The 20,000-nt window shown below is 46.3% G+C and overlaps 1 protein-coding gene and 1 long non-coding RNA gene across 3 annotated transcripts in view; both read right to left on the bottom strand.

Moving 5' to 3' along the window:
• The window catches only part of LOC118393484 (F-box/LRR-repeat protein 17-like), a 331,937-nt gene that overhangs the window by 98,651 nt on the left and 213,286 nt on the right, over positions 1–20,000 (bottom strand). The gene's annotated exons all lie outside the window — the stretch shown is intronic.
• The window catches only part of LOC127907303 (uncharacterized), a 2,159-nt gene continuing 2,068 nt past the window's right edge, over positions 19,910–20,000 (bottom strand). The window contains exon 3 of the long non-coding RNA XR_008064098.1: positions 19,910–20,000. This exon is cut by the window's right edge and continues 476 nt beyond it. This is a non-coding gene — a long non-coding RNA (uncharacterized LOC127907303).

Raw genomic sequence — 20,000 nt, 5'->3', positions numbered from 1 at the left:
GAAACAGGGGGGATGAGAGGAAAGCTCCGGATCACCCGAAGAGTTTTCAAAACACACAGGGTCTGGTTCTACGCTTACGACTTCTACGCACACACACACGCACGCACTCACGGCAGGCAGTGTTCCCCACTATAGGTTAACCATGACAGCTCCAGGGACATATCTGTTCATATATTCACTGTGTGCTTCTCCTAACACTTACACTGATCAATAATTAACCATGATCTGCTCTCATTAGAGCCCACAGACCAGGGCCTACGATAACGCAGCGGACGGGGAGGGTGTGTGTGTGTGTGTGTGTGTGTTTTTACACTTCAAAGGAGCTCAGTGGTGGAATATCTGCATTCGGCCCAGTCTCTCTACCATGGCACCCTAGAGACCACCCCCTGTGAACGTGTGTGTGCACGTGCACGCATGTCTGTGTGCGCACGTTCGAGCGTGAGCGTGAGCGCGCGCGCGTGTGTGTGCGCGCACTCCAGGGGAGGCCGGAGGAAGATCAGAGAAGCTGTTTCAGATGATTTCCTGTAAATGGTCCTAATGAGCCGAGAGTTAGCAACACTGGTTTGATCAATGCGTTTGACCCATTAACCTTCAGCAAAACCCTCAGATGTTTTTTGGGTCCGGATTATGCTGCATATTTCATTTCGTCAAATGCACACGGGGGCTTTCCCATGAGGTTAGAGTGGGATAGTATGACGCCCCACTGTCTCCTACAGCTGAACGCTGGGCCTTTCAAGTTCTGGGCCTGTATTCATAAAAGCATCTCTGAGTAGAGTCTTTTAAGCCGAAATCACGGCCCATCAATGGCATGAAAGGTGCATGTTGAGTAGCCAGGGTCAATTCACATACACCGCGTAGCGTATGCCAGCATAACTGTCATGAAAATCCACAATAAACAGTTGCTACGCAGGCCTTGGGAGTTATTGTTGTGGGTTCCTTTTGACTCACCTTCGACTCACCTTGTTTTGCTAGCTCAGGAGGACGTTTGTAGCATATAATTGCGAGTCTCTCTCTTCTACATGAACATTATTCTCTTTTGAAATCGGAGTGCTTGAGTTTTCCAGACGTAACCTGCCTAGGCTATATGCCTACGATCGAAATAACCACAGGTAGACTGCGAATTGTTTCAAAACATGTAACTTATTTGACTGACAAACCTTAGCTTACAGCCCAATACATTTTAAACTACGTCTTTAGTCTACGTAGCATAGGGAAGATCGGAACACAGGTACGTATGTGGCAGGGTCTACAGACAAACACGGATTACAAAGGGAAAACCAGCCGTGTCGCGGACACCAACGTCAAGCAACTCCACTGCCCGCAACCGCAGGGCTCTCCAGAGGCTGGTGCGGTCTGCCCAACGCATCACCGGGGGCAAACTACCTGCCCTCCAGGACACCTATAGCACCTGATGTCACAGGAAGGCCAAAAAGATCATCAAGGGCATCAACCACCCGAGCCACTGCCTGTTCCCAACCCTACCATCCAGAAGGCGAGGTCAGTACAGGTGCATCAAAGCTGGGACCGAGAGACTAAAAAACAGCTTCTATCTCAAGGCCGTCAGACTGTTAAATAGCCATGACTAGCTGGCTAACACCCGGTTAATCAACCCTGCACCTTAGAGACTGCTGACCGATAGACACAGTCATTTTAATAATGGAACACTCATCACTTTAATTATGTTTTACATACTGATTTACTAATTTCATATATATACTGTATTCTATTCTACTGTATTTTAGTCAATGCCACTCCGACACCTCGTCCTAATATTTATATATTTCTTAACTATATTCTTCTACTTTAGATTTGTGTGTATCGTTGTGAACTGTTAGATACTACTGCACTGTTGGAGCTAGAAACACAAGCATTTCGCTACACCCGCAATAACATCTGCTAAATATGTGTATGCGACCAATACCATTTGAACAACTCAACTATTTCCTTTCCTACAAACGACCCTCACATTTTATCTGCTTACTTTACCAGTATTGCTCCACGTAGACGCCAGAAAAAATAGACTTGCTTTCTAATTTCATATGCCACAGTATGATGCTGTAGACACTGTTGACGCTCTCTGTCATTCAGTCAAACGCATTCTATTTCCAAATGCTTTCCGTTTGAATTGGGATTTAGGCTGTGTTTACACAGGCAGCCCAATTCTGATCTTTTGACCAATTACATCAGATCTTTTCACATCAGATATGGGTCTTTTGAAGAATATCTGATGTGAAAAGATCTGATGTAATTGTGTAAAGCGTTATGACAACAGGACCTAATCTGAATAATACTCATGTTTTCCAAGTCAATGATTTTTGTGACAATGCGATGACATGTCAAACAATGGTACCCTGTGACAACAGGAAGGAGTAGAACACTGTCACAGGATAGAACCTTCAATCCCCATCATCACAAACACCTCATGTCACACGCTCCCTCCAGAGAATCAGGATCACAAGCAGAAAACTATTCCATTGTTCCATGGCTTCGGTCCCAAATGGCAGCCAATTCCCGATAGTGTACCACTTTTGACCAGTGCCCATGAAGTATACTGTAGGGAATAGGGCATAATTTGGGTTACACCATTTCACTGGAGAGTCAATACAACACATTTCCAGTTGAATTGAGACAAATCGCATTTACCGGGCCCATCTTTTTCCATCCGCATGTGTGATTCTCCAGTTTTTATGTGATATGATAAATATGCTCTCGCATATGAAACACAACATGGATAAGTATTCTCATGTATTACACCTTGTGGTGTGACATATTTGCAAACGGAAGACTCAAAGATAAAAGCCAATAAGAAAAGCATATGTGACAGTAGCAACAAGAATGGGTACATGGACTATTCCCGGCTGTATCGAGTGAATCTGCCTCCCAACACGGACCCCACCCCATTAGCTTGAGTTCACTGGTCTGAATCCACATAGATAGAGAACCTTTTATATTGCATTGTGCCTCTCCCTCCCGTCTCTCCCTCCCGTCTCTCCCTCCCGTCTCTCCCTCGCGTCTCTCCCTCCCGTCTCTCCCTCCCGTCTCTCCCTCCCGTCTCTCCCTCCCGTCTCTCCCTCGCGTCTCTCCCTCCCGTCTCTCCCTCCCGTCTCTCCCTCCCGTCTCTCCCTCCCGTCTCTCCCTCCCGTCTCTCCCTCCCGTCTCTCCCTCCCGTCTCTCCCTCGCATCCACCTCTCTTTCCATTTCCACTGAAGACGATTATCCAAATGGTGGAAAAAGATTCCTGTAAATTTACTGCAGTTTGATGCGTTTCAGTGGCGCCCATGAAAAGATCATTGAGGGCCATTGTTAGACCATCAGGCGATAGTACATTGCTCTCCACACAACTAATGCTGTTTCCATATCCCTGCAAACCCCACTCGCCCACAGCTGAGGTGACCTGATACGCAGTCCAGACCGTGAACCATGCCCTCTAATAGACATGCGGTCATTCTAAATAGGCCACTCTAAACCCGTTACCGGCTCATTCTAAACTGTAAATGTTGGTCTTGTACGAGTTCAAATGCACACAGCTCCACTAATTCGGTTATTCTGCGAAACGTGGCGCCGTTCTGGACAAAAACGGGGAACCTGACACGCCGCACTCTGTGGTGGTCACGGTAGAGGAAACGGCAAAGACCCACTCAGATCTCATCAAACGTGAGAAGAAAGAGCCAACTGGTCAAACTGACCCACCAGTCAAACTGGGGAGCTGAGACGGAAGAACCATTAAGTCGCATGGATCATTATTCTCCGTGGAGTATATTAGTGCTGCAGCATTAGTGACCATCCAGGCTGACAAATGAGCACATTGAGCAGCGATAGAGGGGTAACGGATGGAGGGATGAGGGAGGAGAGTGATGTTTCCTCCGAGAGCTTGTTACTGTGTGCCCTGATCTCTGGGGTCAGGGCAAACCCAATTAGAGCCAACATCGGAGAGACAGGGGGGGTAAAGGGGAAAGAGAGAGAAATGCAGAGAGAGAGAGAGAGACAGACAGACAGAGAGGCAGAGGGAGAGAAATGCAGAGAGAGAGAAAGAGACAGAGAGGCAGAGGGAGAGAAATGCAGAGAGAGAGAGAGAGAGACAGAGACAGAGGGAGAGAAATGCAGAGAGAGAGAGAGAGAGAGAGACAGAGAGACAGAGGGAGAGAAATGCAGAGAGAGAGAGAGAGAGAGAGAGAGAGAGAGACAGAGAGACAGAGGGAGAGAAATGCAGAGAGAGAGAGAGACAGAGAGGCAGAGGGAGAGAAATGCAGAGAGAGAGAGAGAGAGAGAGAGAGACAGAGAGGCAGAGGGAGAGAAATGCAGAGAGAGAGAGAGACAGAGACAGAGGGAGAGAAATGCAGAGACAGAGAGAGAGAGACAGAGAGACAGAGGGAGAGAAATGCAGAGAGAGAGAGAGAGAGAGAGAGACAGAGAGACAGAGGGAGAGAAATGCAGAGAGAGAGAGAGAGAGAGAGAGACAGAGAGGCAGAGGGAGAGAAATGCAGAGAGAGAGAGAGAGAGAGACAGAGACAGAGGGAGAGAAATGCAGAGACAGAGAGAGAGAGAGACAGAGACAGAGGGAGAGAAATGCAGAGAGAGAGAGAGAGAGAGAGAGAGACAGAGAGACAGAGGGAGAGAAATGCAGAGAGAGAGAGAGAGAGAGAGAGAGACAGAGAGACAGAGAGACAGAGGGAGAGAAATGCAGAGAGAGAGACACAGAGAGAGAGAGACAGAGAGAGAGAGAGACAAAAATTGAGGGAGGGAGCGAGCGATAGCACGAAAGATTGATAGAGGCAAAAAAAAAGTGAGACAGTGAGCCAGAGAGGTCTTTCATGCGACCCAGCTGCGATGAGAGGCGATGAAGAGTAGAAGCGAGGAGAGAATCTAAGGAGGAAGACGGCACAGTGCGTGTCACATTAAAGAATCCCCCCTGATTGAGAAGCAACAAGCACCTGCCTACCCTTGGGTTCCCCCATGCTCATGTCCCGCGCTCAGCTGACATGAATTAGTGATCCACTCTCTTTCAATCATGTCGAGCTACCATGACAAAAGGCCCTGGGCGGAGTGTGCCCACTAGAACACCGAGAGAGAAAGTAACACACACTCACATGGAAGAGGGGCTTAGTACGCAAAATATATCTATGCTACAATATATAAATGTACCGGTAGTCCTAGTGCCAGGAGCAATGCTGCTGCTGCTGGTGGGGTAAGAATGATGATGGGAGATGTACAGGCATTACTATGGCTTCACTTAGGACTGGACCGTGTGTAGGAATATGTGTTTCTGAACCCATAAGCGGTTGACTCTTTTATTCCTGTTGTTTTCTTCTCTGCTTTTTTGAGCATTGATCTTTTTTTGTCCAGTAAGGTAAAGCGATAAATGCTTCATAGGCGTTCCTGCCTTTGTATCAAGGAATATGACGGGCCAATTAGTGTCCAGAACTCTGTGTTCAACTACCTGTCGCTACCCGCTACTGGCTCAACCCTCAACAGCCAACAAGGGGAGTTACTATGACAACTAAGGTGTTGCTATGACAACAAAACAACTCTACAGCTGAGTGATTAGTGTGAGTGGCATAGAATAAAGAGGGAGAGAGAGAGAGAGAGGTAGAAAATGAAGAGAGAACGAGTGAGAAAGAAGTGATGAAGAAGTGACAACAGAGGAGATGAGCAAAGAGAATGAGAATTGGAAAACACATAAATTAACCGTAGGCAAGACAATAAAACACTTCACAAAACACAGAATTCAGACAAGAAAACAGAACAGCTCTGTGTATGACGCGACTGTACAAGAGAGGAGAGAGAGAAAGGAAGTAAAGAGAGAAAGTGAGAGGTGGAGAGAGCAAGAGAAGTGAGACACACAGAGTGAGAGAGCGTGTGAGCGAGAAGAGTGTGACACACAAAGAGAGAGAGTGTGAGAGAGAGAATGCAAGAGAGAGTGTGAGAGAGAATGCAAGAGAGAGTGTGAGAGAGAGAATGCAAGAGAGAGAGAGAGAGAGCGCGAGAGAGAGAGAGAGCGTGAGATGTGCCTGGTGGTGTCTCCCTGGGGCTCAGAGTGTTTTGACTCCCTGTCACTGTCACATTTACATAGGTAAACAATAATACAACCGTCTCCTGACACAGAGGTAAATCAGCACAGCACACACACTCAGAAACACACACAGAGGTAAATCAGAACAGAACACACACTCAGAAACACACACAAGGGGTTTCCATTAGCCGATAATAGCCGGCCTTTGGTCGTTAAATTTGTTTTAAAAAAAAGATAAATGTCCAGGAAACAAAACAAAACAAAAAAATCCCATTGCGAAATAATGATTTTTAGCCTATTCATTGGTGGAAATACCAGTTGATGTAAATACAATGGACTGGTCATGCTTATTGGTGTAACATCTACTTCCAACTCACTCTCAAACACGTAGATCCCCTGAACGCTGCTCATTCTCCAGATCCCAATCACCTGATTTCTGATCACCTGTTCACACACCTGTATGTAATTATCACACACTATTTAGTTCAGTTCTTTGCACCCCGTCATTGAGAGGTATTGTTTGTTTTGTGACACACTTCAATTCAGAGCTCAGTTTTTCCAGTAATTTAAATCCTCCCGTGTACGATAGTTTTTCCTGCCTCACTAACCACGCCTTTTGCCTATTCTCTGCCTGTACTTTAGCATATTGGATTTCCTGTTATCAACCTATTGCCTGATCTCTCGGACGACGTTTCTAGACTTTTCCCTGCCTGTACTGTTGCCTTTTTGGACCCCCTGTGTATGACCTTCTGCCTGCCCCTGGAAACAGCTACCTGCCTCCTCCTGTGGTCCTTTACAAATAAACACCTGCTGCGCCCTGCGCTTGAGACCAGCTCTCTGTCTCCCATCGTGTTAATTACAATTGGTCTATGGGTAAATTTCAATATTTTGTGGAATTACTGCGTGTGTATATACTCGTTATGTATTTTATCACAACAAACAGATGTTGAGCCTTTGAGTGGAAAATCTGTCAGACAACACTTTAATAAGCACAATCAATGTGCAACAATTGTAAATGCAATTGTGTGTTAAAAATAGTTTTTGAGCCACGATTAAAAAGAGATACTATTTTAAATTTCTCAGCTGGTAAAGCAAGTCACAGGAAATGGAAGGTATGCTTCAGCAGCGCATCACACAACATTTTGCAATAAGCTGGACGCTGTATGCATTTTGAAAACATATACGGTGCATTCGGAAAGTATTCAGACCCCTCGACTTTTCCCACATTTTGTTACGTTTACAGCCTTATTATGAAATAATTTCCCACCTCATCAATCTACACACAAACTATAATGACAAAGCAAAAACAGGTTGAGGTTTTTTGTTTTTTTTATGTATTTTTTTAAAGTATTCAATCCCTTTACTCAGTACTTTGTTGAAGCACCTTTGGCAACGATTACAGCCTCAAGTCTTCTTGGGTATGACGCTACAAGCTTGGCACACCTACAGTTGAAGTCGGAAGTTTACATACACTTAGGTTAGAGTCATTAAAACTCGTTTTTCAACCACTCCACAAATTTCTTGTTAAAAAACTATAGTTTTGGCAAGTCTATCAGGACATCTACTTTGTGCATGACACAAGTAATTATTTCACTTATAATTCACTGTATGACAATTCCAGTGGGTCAGAAGTTTACATACACTAAGTTGACTTTGCCTTTAAACAGCTTGGAAAATTCCAGAAAATCATGTCATGGCTTTTGAAGCTTCTGATAGGCTAATTGACATCATTTGAGTCAATTGGAGGTATACCTGTGGATGTATTTTAAGGCCTACCTTCAAACTCAGTGCCTCTTGGCTTGACATCACAGGAAAATCAAAAGAAATCAGCCAAGACCTAAGAAAAGAAAGTCTGGAACCAAGTCTACCTAAGTCTAACTAAGTTAACCCCTACAACTCATCCAGAACGCCGCAGCCCGTCTGGTGTTCAACCTTCCCAAGTTCTCTCACGTCACCCCGCTCCTCCGCTCTCTCCACTGGCTTCCAGTTGAAGCTCGCATCCGCTACAAGACCATGGTGCTTGCCTACGGAGCTGTGAGGGGAACGGCACCTCAGTACCTCCAGGCTCTGATCAGTCCCTACACCCAAACAAGGGCACTGCGTTCATCCACCTCTGGCCTGCTCGCCTCCCTAACCCCGAGGAAGTACAGTTCCCGCTCAGCCCAGTCAAAACTGTTCGCTGCTCTGGCTCCCCAATGGTGGAACACACTCCCTCACGACGCCAGGACAGCGGAGTCAATCACCACCTTCCGGAGACACCTGAAACCCCACCTCTTTAAGGAATACCTAGGATAGGATAAAGTAATCCCCCCCCCCTTAAAAAATGTAGATGCACTATTGTAAAGTGGCTGTTCCACTGGATGTCATAAGGTGAATGCACCAATTTGTAAGTCGCTCTGGATAAGAGCGTCTGCTAAATGACTTAAATGTAAATGTAAGTCTGGTTCATCCTTGACAGCAATTTCCAAACACCTGAAGGTACCACGATCTGTACAAACAATAGTTTGCAAGTATAAACACCATGGGACCACGCAGCTGTCATACCGCTCAGGAAGGAGACGCGTTCTGTCTCCTAGATATGAACGTACTTTGGTGCGAAAAGTGCAAATCAATCCCAGAACAACAGCAAAGGACCTTGAGAAGATGCTGGAGGAAACAGGTACAAAAAGTCTCTATATCCACAGTAAAACGAGTCCTATATCAGAAACCGACATACAAAAGCCAGACTAGGGTTTGCAAATGCACATGGGGACAAAGATCGTACTTCTTGGATAACTGTCCTCTGGTCTGATGAAACAAAAAAAGAACTGTTTGGCCATAATGACCATTGTTATGTTTGAAGGAAAAAGGGGGAGGCTTGCAAGCTGAAGAACACCATGCCAACCATGAAGCACGGGGGTGGCAGCATCATGTTGTGGGCGTGCTTTGCTGCAGGAGGGACTGGTGCACTTCACAAAATATATGGCATCATGAGGCAGGAAAATTATGTGGATACATTGAAGCAACATCTCAAGACATCAGTCAGGAAGTTAAAGCTTGGTCGTACATGGGTCTTCCAAATGGACAATGACCCCAAGCATACTCGGGGTCAATGGCAAAATAGCTTAAGGAGGCCAACAAACCTGACTCAGTTACACCAGCTCTGTCAGGAAGAATGGGCCAAAATTCACCCAACTTATTGTGGGAAGCTTGTGGAAAGTTACCTGAAATGTTTGACAAGTTAAACAATTTAAAGGCAATGCTACCAAATACTAATTGAGTGTATGTAATCTTCTGACGCACTGGGAATGTGATGAAAGAAATAAAAGCTGAAAAAAATCATTCTCTCTACTATTATTCTGACATTTCACATTCTTAAAATAAATTGGTGATCCTAACTGGGCTAAAACAGGGATTTTGAACTGAGTTTAAATGTATTTGGCTAAGGTGTCTGTAAACCTCCGACTTCAACTGTATATTTGGGCAGTTTCTGCAATTCTTCTCCGAAGATATTCTCAAGGTATTTCGGGTTAGATGGGGAGCGACGCTGCACATATATTTTCAGGTCTAGCGAGAGATGGTCGAACGGGTTCAATTCCGGGCTCTGGCTGGGCCATTCAAGGACATTCAGAGACTTGTCCCGAAGCGACTACTGCATTGTCTTGGCTGTGTGCTTAGGGTCGTTGTCCTGTTGGAAGGTGAACCTTCACCCCAGTCTGAGGTCCTGAGGTTTTCATCAAGGATCTCTCTGTACTTTGATCCGTTCATATTTCCCTCGATCTTGACTAGTCTCCCAGTCCCTGCCACTGAAAAACATCCCCACAGTATGATGGTGCCACCACCATGCTTCACCATAGGGATAGTGCCAGGTTTCCTCCAGATGTGACATTTGGCATTCAGGCCAAAGAGTTCAATCTTGGTTTCATCAGACCAGAGATTCTTGTTTCTCATGGTCTGAGAGTCTTTCGGTGCCTTTTGGAAAACTCAGAGTGGGCTGTCATGTGCATTTTACTGAGGAGTGGTTTCTGTCTGGCCAGTCTACCATAAAGACCTGATTGGTGGAGTGTTGCAGAGATGGTTTTCCTTCTGGAAGGTTCTCCAATCTCCACAGAAGAACTCTGGAGCTCTGTCAGAGAGACCATCAGGTTTTGGTAACCTGCTGTTTGGCCAGGCGGACAGCTCTTGGAAGACTCTTGGTGGTTCCAAACTTCTTCCGTTTAAGATTGATGGGGGCCACTTATATAGACCGGTATGTACCTTTCCAAATCATGTCCAATCAATTGAATTTACCATAGGTGGACTCCAATCAAGTTGTAGAAACATCTCAAAGATGATCAATGGAAACAGGATGCACCCGAGTCTCATAGCAAAGGGTCTGAATACTTATGTAAATGTTTTATACATTTGCAAACATTTCAAAAAACCTGTTTTCGCTTTCTCATTATGGGGTATTGTGTGCAGATTAATTAGGAAATTGTTTTATTTAATCCATTTAGAATAAGTCTGTAATGTAACAAAATGTAGTTTGAATTTGCATTTATTTGTATTTAACTAGGCAAGTAAGTCAGTTAAAGGACAACTTCTTATTTACAATTACTGCTTACCCCGGCCAAACCCTAACACGGACGACGTTGGGCCCACCCTATGGGACTCCCAATCACGGCCGGTTGTCATACAGCCTGGAATCGAATCAGGGTCTGTAGACGCCTTTAGCGCTGAGATGCAGTGCCTTAGACCACTGTGCCACTCAGGAGCTCCTTGATTGTAATGAACATGAGCGTTTTAATACATATTATGAGGCATGTTTTACCTTGCTTTAAAGTAGCCTAGGCAAAATCCGACCAGAATTATTTCATAGACTTTCATATGCCATTGAAACCAGTAGCCCATTTCTCTTATGTTCTATTGGTTTTCAACTTTCTTTCATTGTCCGGTAGCCAAATGCACATTCACATGTAGCCTACTGCCTTGTGCGCATTGCTGAGCTAATAATGTTCTGATCTGTTGCATCAGACTCATTTATTTTTAAAAGTCATTTTTTATGTAGCCTAGGTTGTATGTATTTGGGATTTATTATCCCACTATTGTCCCAGAGTCAATTTGGGCTATTCCTTTCTCGACAAGCAGACCAATAGAATAGGTCAACTTGTCTACTATGGGGGATAGTAGATGGGTATAGGCTCATAGGTGACGCATGCATAGGGCTAGGGGAAGCGAAAGTTTCCCGAATTAAATTGAATTAAATTGCCAAAATTATATAGCCTAATTAGCATACATTTTAAAGACTAATTTGTCTTTAAGTTATAAAAATTCTCAAGTTATTTGAACGGACAAATAGCTTATCTTAATGGCAGCAGGCAGAGAGAATCGGCCATATCACCAGTGAGTGCACACCGCGCATATTCACGCTCTATCATTGTTGGGTCGCTAAAACTTGAAAGTTAGTTTTTGGACAATCATTTCCTCCTCCAGTTGAAAAAGGACATCATATTCTATGTGTGTGTCCCTTTCTCGTAGACCTATTATAAAAGGACAATGTCGTTTCTTTTATCGATCTTTTTGTCAGTGTCAGCAAAGAGACATGTAATTTGTCGTAACAAAAACATCTGCTAATGTCTCCAGTCATATAAAGTGTATAATTGGGCTCTCAGGGACATTTAAAAAAAAATTGATGCAGAGCAGCTCCGAACATGCACTTTTGTCAGCCTTGGCCAGCGTTTGAAATCACAAAGAGAGCAATAGAACACTCTGACTTTGGACTGCCGTCAATTTCCAGCTAGTAAAGTGTTTTTATCTGCGCGGTACCTTCACTCTCTGAGGAGCTGAGTGTGCTACTCAAAGCTTTGTCCGCGGTGTAACACTGCTGCCTGTTCACGGCTCGGTAATAGGACTTCGATACCTGCTTAGAGAAAAAGAAAACCACTCTCCGTTTGATACAAAACTCACGGCTTCAGCTAAGAGGCCCGTGTGAATTACCCGCACTGGAAAAAAAACGGAACGGTTTAGTAGGAGACGTTTGTTTCGGACCGTTGATCAACAAGGTCGTTACACTACTTTAACATCCTCAAATTCGCTATTTACATGTATTTTCTCCCCCCACCAGCACACGAACAGTGGCTGTACAGATCCGTTTACAGTACAAGCCTGGGCCCTTGTGGTGGTAGCAGTCGGTCCCGCATACGATCCTTATTCACGTAATAACTCGTAGACGTCCGTCGTAAAAAAAGGAGTCCCCGGGAAAACGCAGTCTGTGGAACTACATCAGTGGAACATGGGGGCCTTCCAAACACACAGGCTTAACCCCCTAATGGAAACATGTCTACTCAGGACTTTTACTGGGCCCAGACACAGCCACAACTCTACAGCAGGGCTTAGCACAGGAGACGGCGGGAAGGAAAGAAAGAGAGAGAGAGAGTGTGTGTGCGTTAGTACCAAAGTAGAGATAATCTACTCCTTCACAGTGCGACCAGAGAACCCAGACAGGGCAGGCTGAGAAATAATAGCAACATTAGTTGAGGACTTGCGCTCCCTTACTATCACAAAGCCTGCAGACAGTCCGCCAACAAGGCATGTGTAGCGCATCTCTTTAGCAGCGAGCCACAATGGAAGGGGAATAAAGGAGGCGGCCAGGAGAATGGCTCTAGGTGCGTACAATACTGTGGCCTTTACACGTAGCCGCGTTTTCATCACACGCCCAGCAATTACACGGCTGCCTAGCGGGACAAAAGCAGCGGGAAAATAGAAAATGGGTGATTCTAGAGGTGGAGAGAAAGGAGAGCGAGTAAAGCATGAAATGTCTAAAGAAAAGCGGTTCAAGGTCTGCTAAAGGGTGAAAGCATAAAAGAAGGTGGCGGGGAGAGACGTCGACGCTCTGAGGCCGTCTTTAATCTTAATGAAATGGAGGAAAGGAGCGTGGGGAGGAAAGGAGGGGAAGGGAGGACCGGCTTTTCTACTTCTGAAGGAACCGCTTTCTCGAAATGATTCTTGTCGTAAAAACATTTGGTATTTCCCTATAAACCCCTACCTCACTTTCCACAATGAGTTTCAGATATTCTGTTGACAAAAAAAAAACGTGAAGACTTTCTTTTCATAGGACTAATAGAACTGGATGTAAAAAAAAGAAGCCAATATACCCCTGGGAGTCATTTAATGGGAAACTAGTCCTCAACATCAAAGAAGGGAAACAATCCGGAGATGGGATAATACAAGCCACATAGATTGCCAGTAAAACAAGATAGTGATATAGTCATTGTTACTGCAAATGCCTGCTCAGTGCCATCACAATAAATATATAATAACCATAGTACCGTATGGTTTCTGGCGTGCTCTTCTTCCTCTCTTTGTGATTGAGAAAAAGCCCAGATTGAGATGGACTACAAGATAACTATCAGCAACAGGTTGGATTATTATTTGGCCTTTACATTTGAGTCATTTAGCAGACACTCTTATCCAGAGCGACTTAAAAGTTAGTGTATTCACCTTAAGACAGCTCGGTGGGACAACCACATATCACAGTCATTCACAGTTAAGTACATCCCCCCGAATAAACTAGCTATCAGCAAAATCAGAGCTAGTAAGAGGGGGAAAAAAAGAGTCAAGTACGAGTGTTAGTTCACGAAAGGCTTCTTTTATTTATCCGTGATTATGAATTCCAATTGAAAATGAGCAGAGTCTGGCACTTTGAGTGCTTTCGCATATATTTTCACCTGTGTAGACTTGAGGACAACTACAAATCAAAAAAGACACTTTAACAAAGGCATGTTTCCTTCCACACGTCTTTGTCAATAGCACACACAGACGCAATCATGCACAAACGTATTGTATGTACGCTGTGAGACGGGTTACATTCACCGTCGATACAAAAATGTGTCTGTATTCCTCTAAACCTGTGTTCCGTGTTTTACTCAGCCTCTCTGTGGATGTTATCACAGGCCAATAACAGAGGGTTAGTGCTAGCCGGGATCCTTGGGACGTCCATACAGAGCGAGGGGGTCTGTTGGAGAAATTAGGACCTGGTTGGCTGGACGCCTGTATGCCTAGCTCTAGATCCATTACCCATCGTTAAAATGAGATTCACATTTCTTTGGTGTTGAGCGGGGTCGTTTATCATGTTGGAATATGGCCGTGGTGATTCCAGACCCTGTCATCAGGCCTGCTCAGAGCTGAGCCCATGGGGTCATAAGTGAGCACATAAATGCCCATCATCCTCTCTGCTCCCAGCAGGATTTGTGCATCCCAAATGGCACCCTATTCCCTATATAGAGCACTACTTTTGATCAGGGCCCATTCCCTATATAGTGTGCAACTTTTGACCAGAGCCCCAGGGGCCCTGGTCAAAACTAGTGCACCGTATAGGGAACAGGGTGTCATTGGGGAGGCAACCTTCGTGTGCGAGACGATTGGCTGGGAGCGACGGACAGCCACTACATCTGAGAGTAGAGACACACACACAGTTAGCCAAAAGGAGCAGAGAGGATGAGGTCATTTAGCAAACCTCATCCCACGATACTGGGGAAGAGTATGAATATGATTGGATGTCCTGGTCACGGTTAGCCCTAACCCTTGTTATCAGCTGAGGACAAGGCCTTCAACATGTTTCGTGCCTTTCAGTCATACTTGTTCAACACGGCATGTTTCCCTAAACTGAGAATCCGCCATACTTCACTACCAAAACAAACTACCTGGGTCTCACACTGAAAATTAACTAAAGACAGATGAAAAGGGGATAACTAACTGCTGCCTCGCCTGTCTCCTCCTCTGAAAGTGTACTGTTGATCCCTCCTGTCTAAATCACTTCCCTGTGGAAAAGCAGGTCCGGTACAACCACAGCAGTAAACACACACTGTGGTTCTGTGAAGCGACACCATCCTTCCACACCCCCTCACAGATACACACCTCTCTCACCCGGGTCTCAGGAGTGGTTGGGCAGTGCCCGTAGCAGACAGCGATAAGCCCTGAGGGAACGGTGTGTGGGTGTTTGTGTTCAGATGCGAGACGGACAGTGCAATGTTTGTCCGTGATAAACAGGCTGTGAAGGGAATCCTACGTTTACAGAAGGTCTTATTTCTGTTTCTTGCTTCCTCTTCTTTGGGACTGGGGAGCTACGATTTCCAGACGAAGTCAAAAACCCCCTCGGCGTCGAACGAACAACAAAAGAAGTTACCAACACTCGCTCAACGTCTGACAGTGACAGCAAAGTCTCATTTCTGGCGTCGATGGACTGTTTACCGACATAAACTGTAAACCACAGCTTTCCAACGTTGGCCTCGGAGGAAAACTGTCAACAACACTCCCACACACAGAGGCGTACAACTCTTGAGCTCTGCTACACTTTCAATGTTTCTTTGTTTACAGTCCTCCAGCAGTACATCCATCTCTGCTGGGGGGGGGCGCCTATACTTCACTTCAGTCTGACCTATCTCCGGTGTGAGAGGTGGCACGGTGTTTACAGTACTACCCACTGTCCTGCTGCCATAACATAACACACTTCGCCCGCTGACGCACTGCTAATTGCTACATACTTTTGATGAAGGCCATCCGCTTTAATGAGCACTAACCAACACTTAGACACACACACACACACACACACACACACACACACACACACACACACACACACACACACACACACACACACACACACACACACACACACACACACACACACACACACACACACACACACACACAGAGAGAGAGACAGACATAAGTTAGAACAATATTACTGCTGTGTTCATGTTTAGCCCCGTGGCAAAAAAATTGGAGGGTGGTCATTGAACTAATAGATATAATGAGGTGGAGAAGGAGAGAGAACGACTACAAATTCTGGGGGACGGAGAAACAAGTCATATTGTGGCGTGCAATTTCCCCACTACTATGACCGAGCGCAGGCACTTCAAACGCGCCGGGTGGCTTTAATGACAGGAAATACGTCTCTGACGTGCGCAAACGATCACTATGAATGTTCCTTCTCTGGGGGGGTGTGCTACGGCGCTGTGAGACGGATGCTGGTTCACTAAACAGCAGTTTGTCCCTCTACGCTGCAGATGATAACGCGGGTCGGGGGAGAGGTCGATCTACGGCCTAGAAGAGTCGGACGTCAGACGTAAGAGTAAGTTAGTCGACACATGGCTACATAATAGAAGTAACCGATTGAATTCTCAAGCAACGGGCTACATCCCCATAGCCTTCCTCACTCCCTTCCTTGGGCTCGTCACGCGCCTGCTGTGCCATAACCAATTGAATACAGTTACTGCCATGAAAGTGTGTGGATTTTGCCAAATCAGAACAAGTTCTGTATGGGTCAGAATGTAAAGAGCTGACTCCTGAACTTCCATTAGGCAGAGAGAAAGAGAGGGAGACACGTGCACACACACCATACAACCCCCGGACGGAGATCAAGGAGGGGGTATTACGGTCTGGGCTGCTCATATGTCCGGTCCATAAATGTCTCTCTTCGTCTAGTTCCCTAGCCAGAGAGAAAGACTGGAGCATGAAGAGAGGCGAGGACGAGGAAAAGGAAGGGGGAGCAGCGTGGATAGAGAGATGAGCTGGAGAGAGAGGGGGATTTAAGAGAGAGGGAGAAAGACCACCTCAATCGAACCACAGCTATGTTCGATCACAGCACAACACTCGGAGGCATCATTTTACCCAACATTTAGTTTTCTATTAAAACATTTCAACATGTACACGCCAAGCGCCATCAACACCACATACATTCTCGGTCATGTTCCAAAGCAGAGCTTCCAGGAAAATAAAGCTCCAAATTATAGAAGGAGGAGGAGGACACATTATGTGAGTAAGAGTGAATCAAGTGAATGGTGGATGTGAATGGTGGATGTGAATGGTGGATGGCACAAGGTCCAGGGAAAAGCACATTGCCGAAACATGATTGAAGCTTTCATTAAGCCTTTTCAAAATGGTTAGTTCATCAGGTTTTGGACTCTTCCGACGGAGGTCACTCTGCCAGGACCTCACTAACGACCCTTCGTGACCTCCTATTAACCTCATAATGACCCTTTCCTGTGTCAGATCGTCTGGGTCACGGTCACCGTGGTAACCGGGGCAGCAGAGGCGCAGTGAGTGACTGATTCTAGGCTGTTCTTACAAACCACTCTTTTCATAGCTTTACTTTAAGAGAACATTTATTTTACATTTCTGACCTGGTTAAATAACATTTAAGCAATACTTCGGACACAAATAAAACACACACACACTCGCACGCACAAGCACACACACGTATTAAATATAAAACACTCCAAAAGAACGGAATGCTTAACAAGCTACACTAGCTAATATCCAAGCCGTTAATCCAACTTTTGGCCTGTGGGTAGAGGGGTATAGCACGCTAATGGGAACCTTGTGGCTAAATAATAATAGGAGAGAGAGAAAGAGAGAGAGAGAGAGATAGAGAGAGCGTGCGAGATCGAGACAGAGAGAAAGAGAAGAGAGCGTTTGACTCTGGTGACACGCAGCCATTAGGTATTCACTAAAACAGATGTCAACCGGCTCGAATGCCTTCTCCACAGCCAATGACCAGAATCCCAAATTAATTTCCCAAGAAACGCTGTTTGATCCCGTGCCAAAGAAAGAGCAATCCCGCAGGAGAGGGGAAAGGAGGATGGAAGGCGGAGAACGGGGGCGGGGAGGAGGAGAGTTTACCCCACTTCAAGGTGCATAGTCTCCCCCCCCTTCCCCTCGTCTTGAAGATGCCATCTTTAGGGGGCAGAGGACAACAGAATGACATTAGCCTGATAGCCTAGTGAACGTGTTAAAGGAGACTGGAATAGGCACTCCAATAGCTTATCATTGTCTAAGCAGACAGAGAGGAGAGAGAGAGAGGAGAGAGAGAGAGAGAGGAGAGAGAAGAAAGAGAGAGGAGTAAGACAGATGAGGAAAACAAAGAGGGGGGATCTTTACCCACATTGACAAATGCAATAACTTTTTAGATTCTTCAATGCGTTTGTGGGACTGAAATTTGTGTAATTGACATGGTGTATATACGTGTGTATGAGTGTGTCCAGGGGATAACAATGGTTCTAGAGGTGTCCTGGTGCTGTTGTTGTGTTTCCATTACACTAACCACGCTGACATCCTCCTCCTCGTCTCACATCCTCCTCCATTACCAGACCTGGACAACACGCTGGTTGGAGAGAGAGAGAGAGAGAGAGAGAGAGAGAGAGAGAGAGAGAGAGAGAGAGAGAGAGAGAGAGAGAGAGAGAGAGAGAGAGAACAAGGGAAGATGACAGAGAGAGAGAGAGGGAGAAGGACAGAAGAGAGGGAGGAAGAGGGGAAGACATGGAGGAGAGAGGGGAAGAGAGGAAAGGGGAAGAAAGAGAGAGACGAAGACGGGACTTAATAGACAGTGCTTGGGGATGGTGTGATTATAGCCTTTCATGGGGTCCATCCATACTTGATAGATTCCAGATGACGACAGTACTCTTTGCTCGATTGTCTCTCTCCCTTGCTCTTTCTCTCTGTCTATTTCTTTCATTCACTGTTTCCCCCCCCTCTTTTCACTCACTCTCTCTCTCCTGCTTTTCTCTTCCTCTCCGTCTGTAACAGTTTATCACTGGTCTACAAGCATCCCTCTGTATGATCCCTCACATACATCCATTTGTTATGCTCTTGTCCTCTCGTGGATCTCTTCCCCCTCCTCCCTCTCTTTATCTGTTTCACAGCAAGACAACGAACCGCATCCTAGATCTGTGATCTTCTCTCTCTTCCTCCTTCTCAACCCCTCTCCCTCTCGCTCTCGGTTTCTCTCCCTCTCGGTTTCTCTCCCTCTCGCTCTCGGTTTCTCTCCCTCTCCCTCTCGGTTTCTCTCCCTCTCCCTCTCGGTTTCTCTCCCTCTCCCTCTCGGTTTCTCTCCCTCTCCCTCTCGGTTTCTCTCCCTCTCGCTCTCGGTTTCTCTCCCTCTCCCTCTCGGTTTCTCTCCCTCTCGCTCTCGGTTTCTCTCCCTCTCGCTCTCGGTTTCTCTCCCTCTCCTCTCGGTTTCTCTCCCTCTCCCGCTCTCGGTTTCTCTCCCTCTCGCTCTCGGTTTCTCTCCCTCTCGCTCTCGGTTTCTCTCTCCCTCTCGGCTCTCTTTCTCTCCCTCTCCCTCTCGGTTTCTCTCCCTCTCCCTCTCGGTTTCTCTCCCTCTCGCTCTCGGTTTCTCTCCCTCTCGCTCTCGGTTTCTCTCCCTCTCGCTCTCGGTTTCTCTCCCTCTCCTCTCGGTTTCTCTCCCTCTCGCTCTCGGTTTCTCTCCCTCTCCCTCTCGGTTTCTCTCCCTCTCGCTCTCGGTTTCTCTCCCTCTCCTCTCGGTTTCTCTCCCTCTCCCTCTCGGTTTCTCTCCCTCTCCCTCTCGGTTTCTCTCCCTCCCTCTCCTCTCGGTTTCTCTCCCTCTCGCTCTCGGTTTCTCTCCCTCTCCTCTCGGTTCTCTCCCTCTCCTCTCGCTCTCGGTTTCTCTCCCTCTCCCTCTCGGTTTCTCTCCCTCTCCCTCTCGGTTTCTCTCCCTCTCCTCTCGGTTTCTCTCCCTCTCCCTCTCGGTTTCTCTCCCTCTCGCTTTCTCTCCCTCCTCTCGGTTTCTCTCCTCTCCTCTCGGTTTCTCTCCCTCTCCATTGCTCCCGGTTTCTCTCCCTCTCCTCTCGGTTTCTCTCCCTCTCGGTTTCTCTCCCTCTCGCTCTCGGTTTCTCTCCCTCTCGCTCTCGGTTTCTCTCCCTCTCGCTCTCGGTTTCTCTCCCTCTTATGTGGTCCCTTCTTCCTCTCTCCCCATTTCTCTCCCTCTCCATTGCGATCCCCCTTCTCTACCTCTATCGTCTTCCCACCACCTTTTCCTGTCTCTGATTCACCCTCTGTCCCTCCCTCCATCCATCTCTTTCTCTGTGTTCCCACCCCATCCCTGACTCTGTGTAAAGAATGTGCCTGGGTAGACGCTAAGTAACCACACTTCCATGACTAGGACATGTGCTGTCCCTGACTCTGCCACGCATGGATGACAAACAGAAAAACACAATGACCAGCAACAAGACAA

Source organism: Oncorhynchus keta, chromosome 14 (assembly GCF_023373465.1).
Source record: "Oncorhynchus keta strain PuntledgeMale-10-30-2019 chromosome 14, Oket_V2, whole genome shotgun sequence".
In the NCBI taxonomy this organism is placed as follows: Eukaryota; Metazoa; Chordata; class Actinopteri; order Salmoniformes; family Salmonidae; genus Oncorhynchus; species Oncorhynchus keta.
The sequence above is the reverse complement of the archived record's forward strand: the minus strand, read 5'-3'. Positions and strand labels throughout refer to the sequence as shown.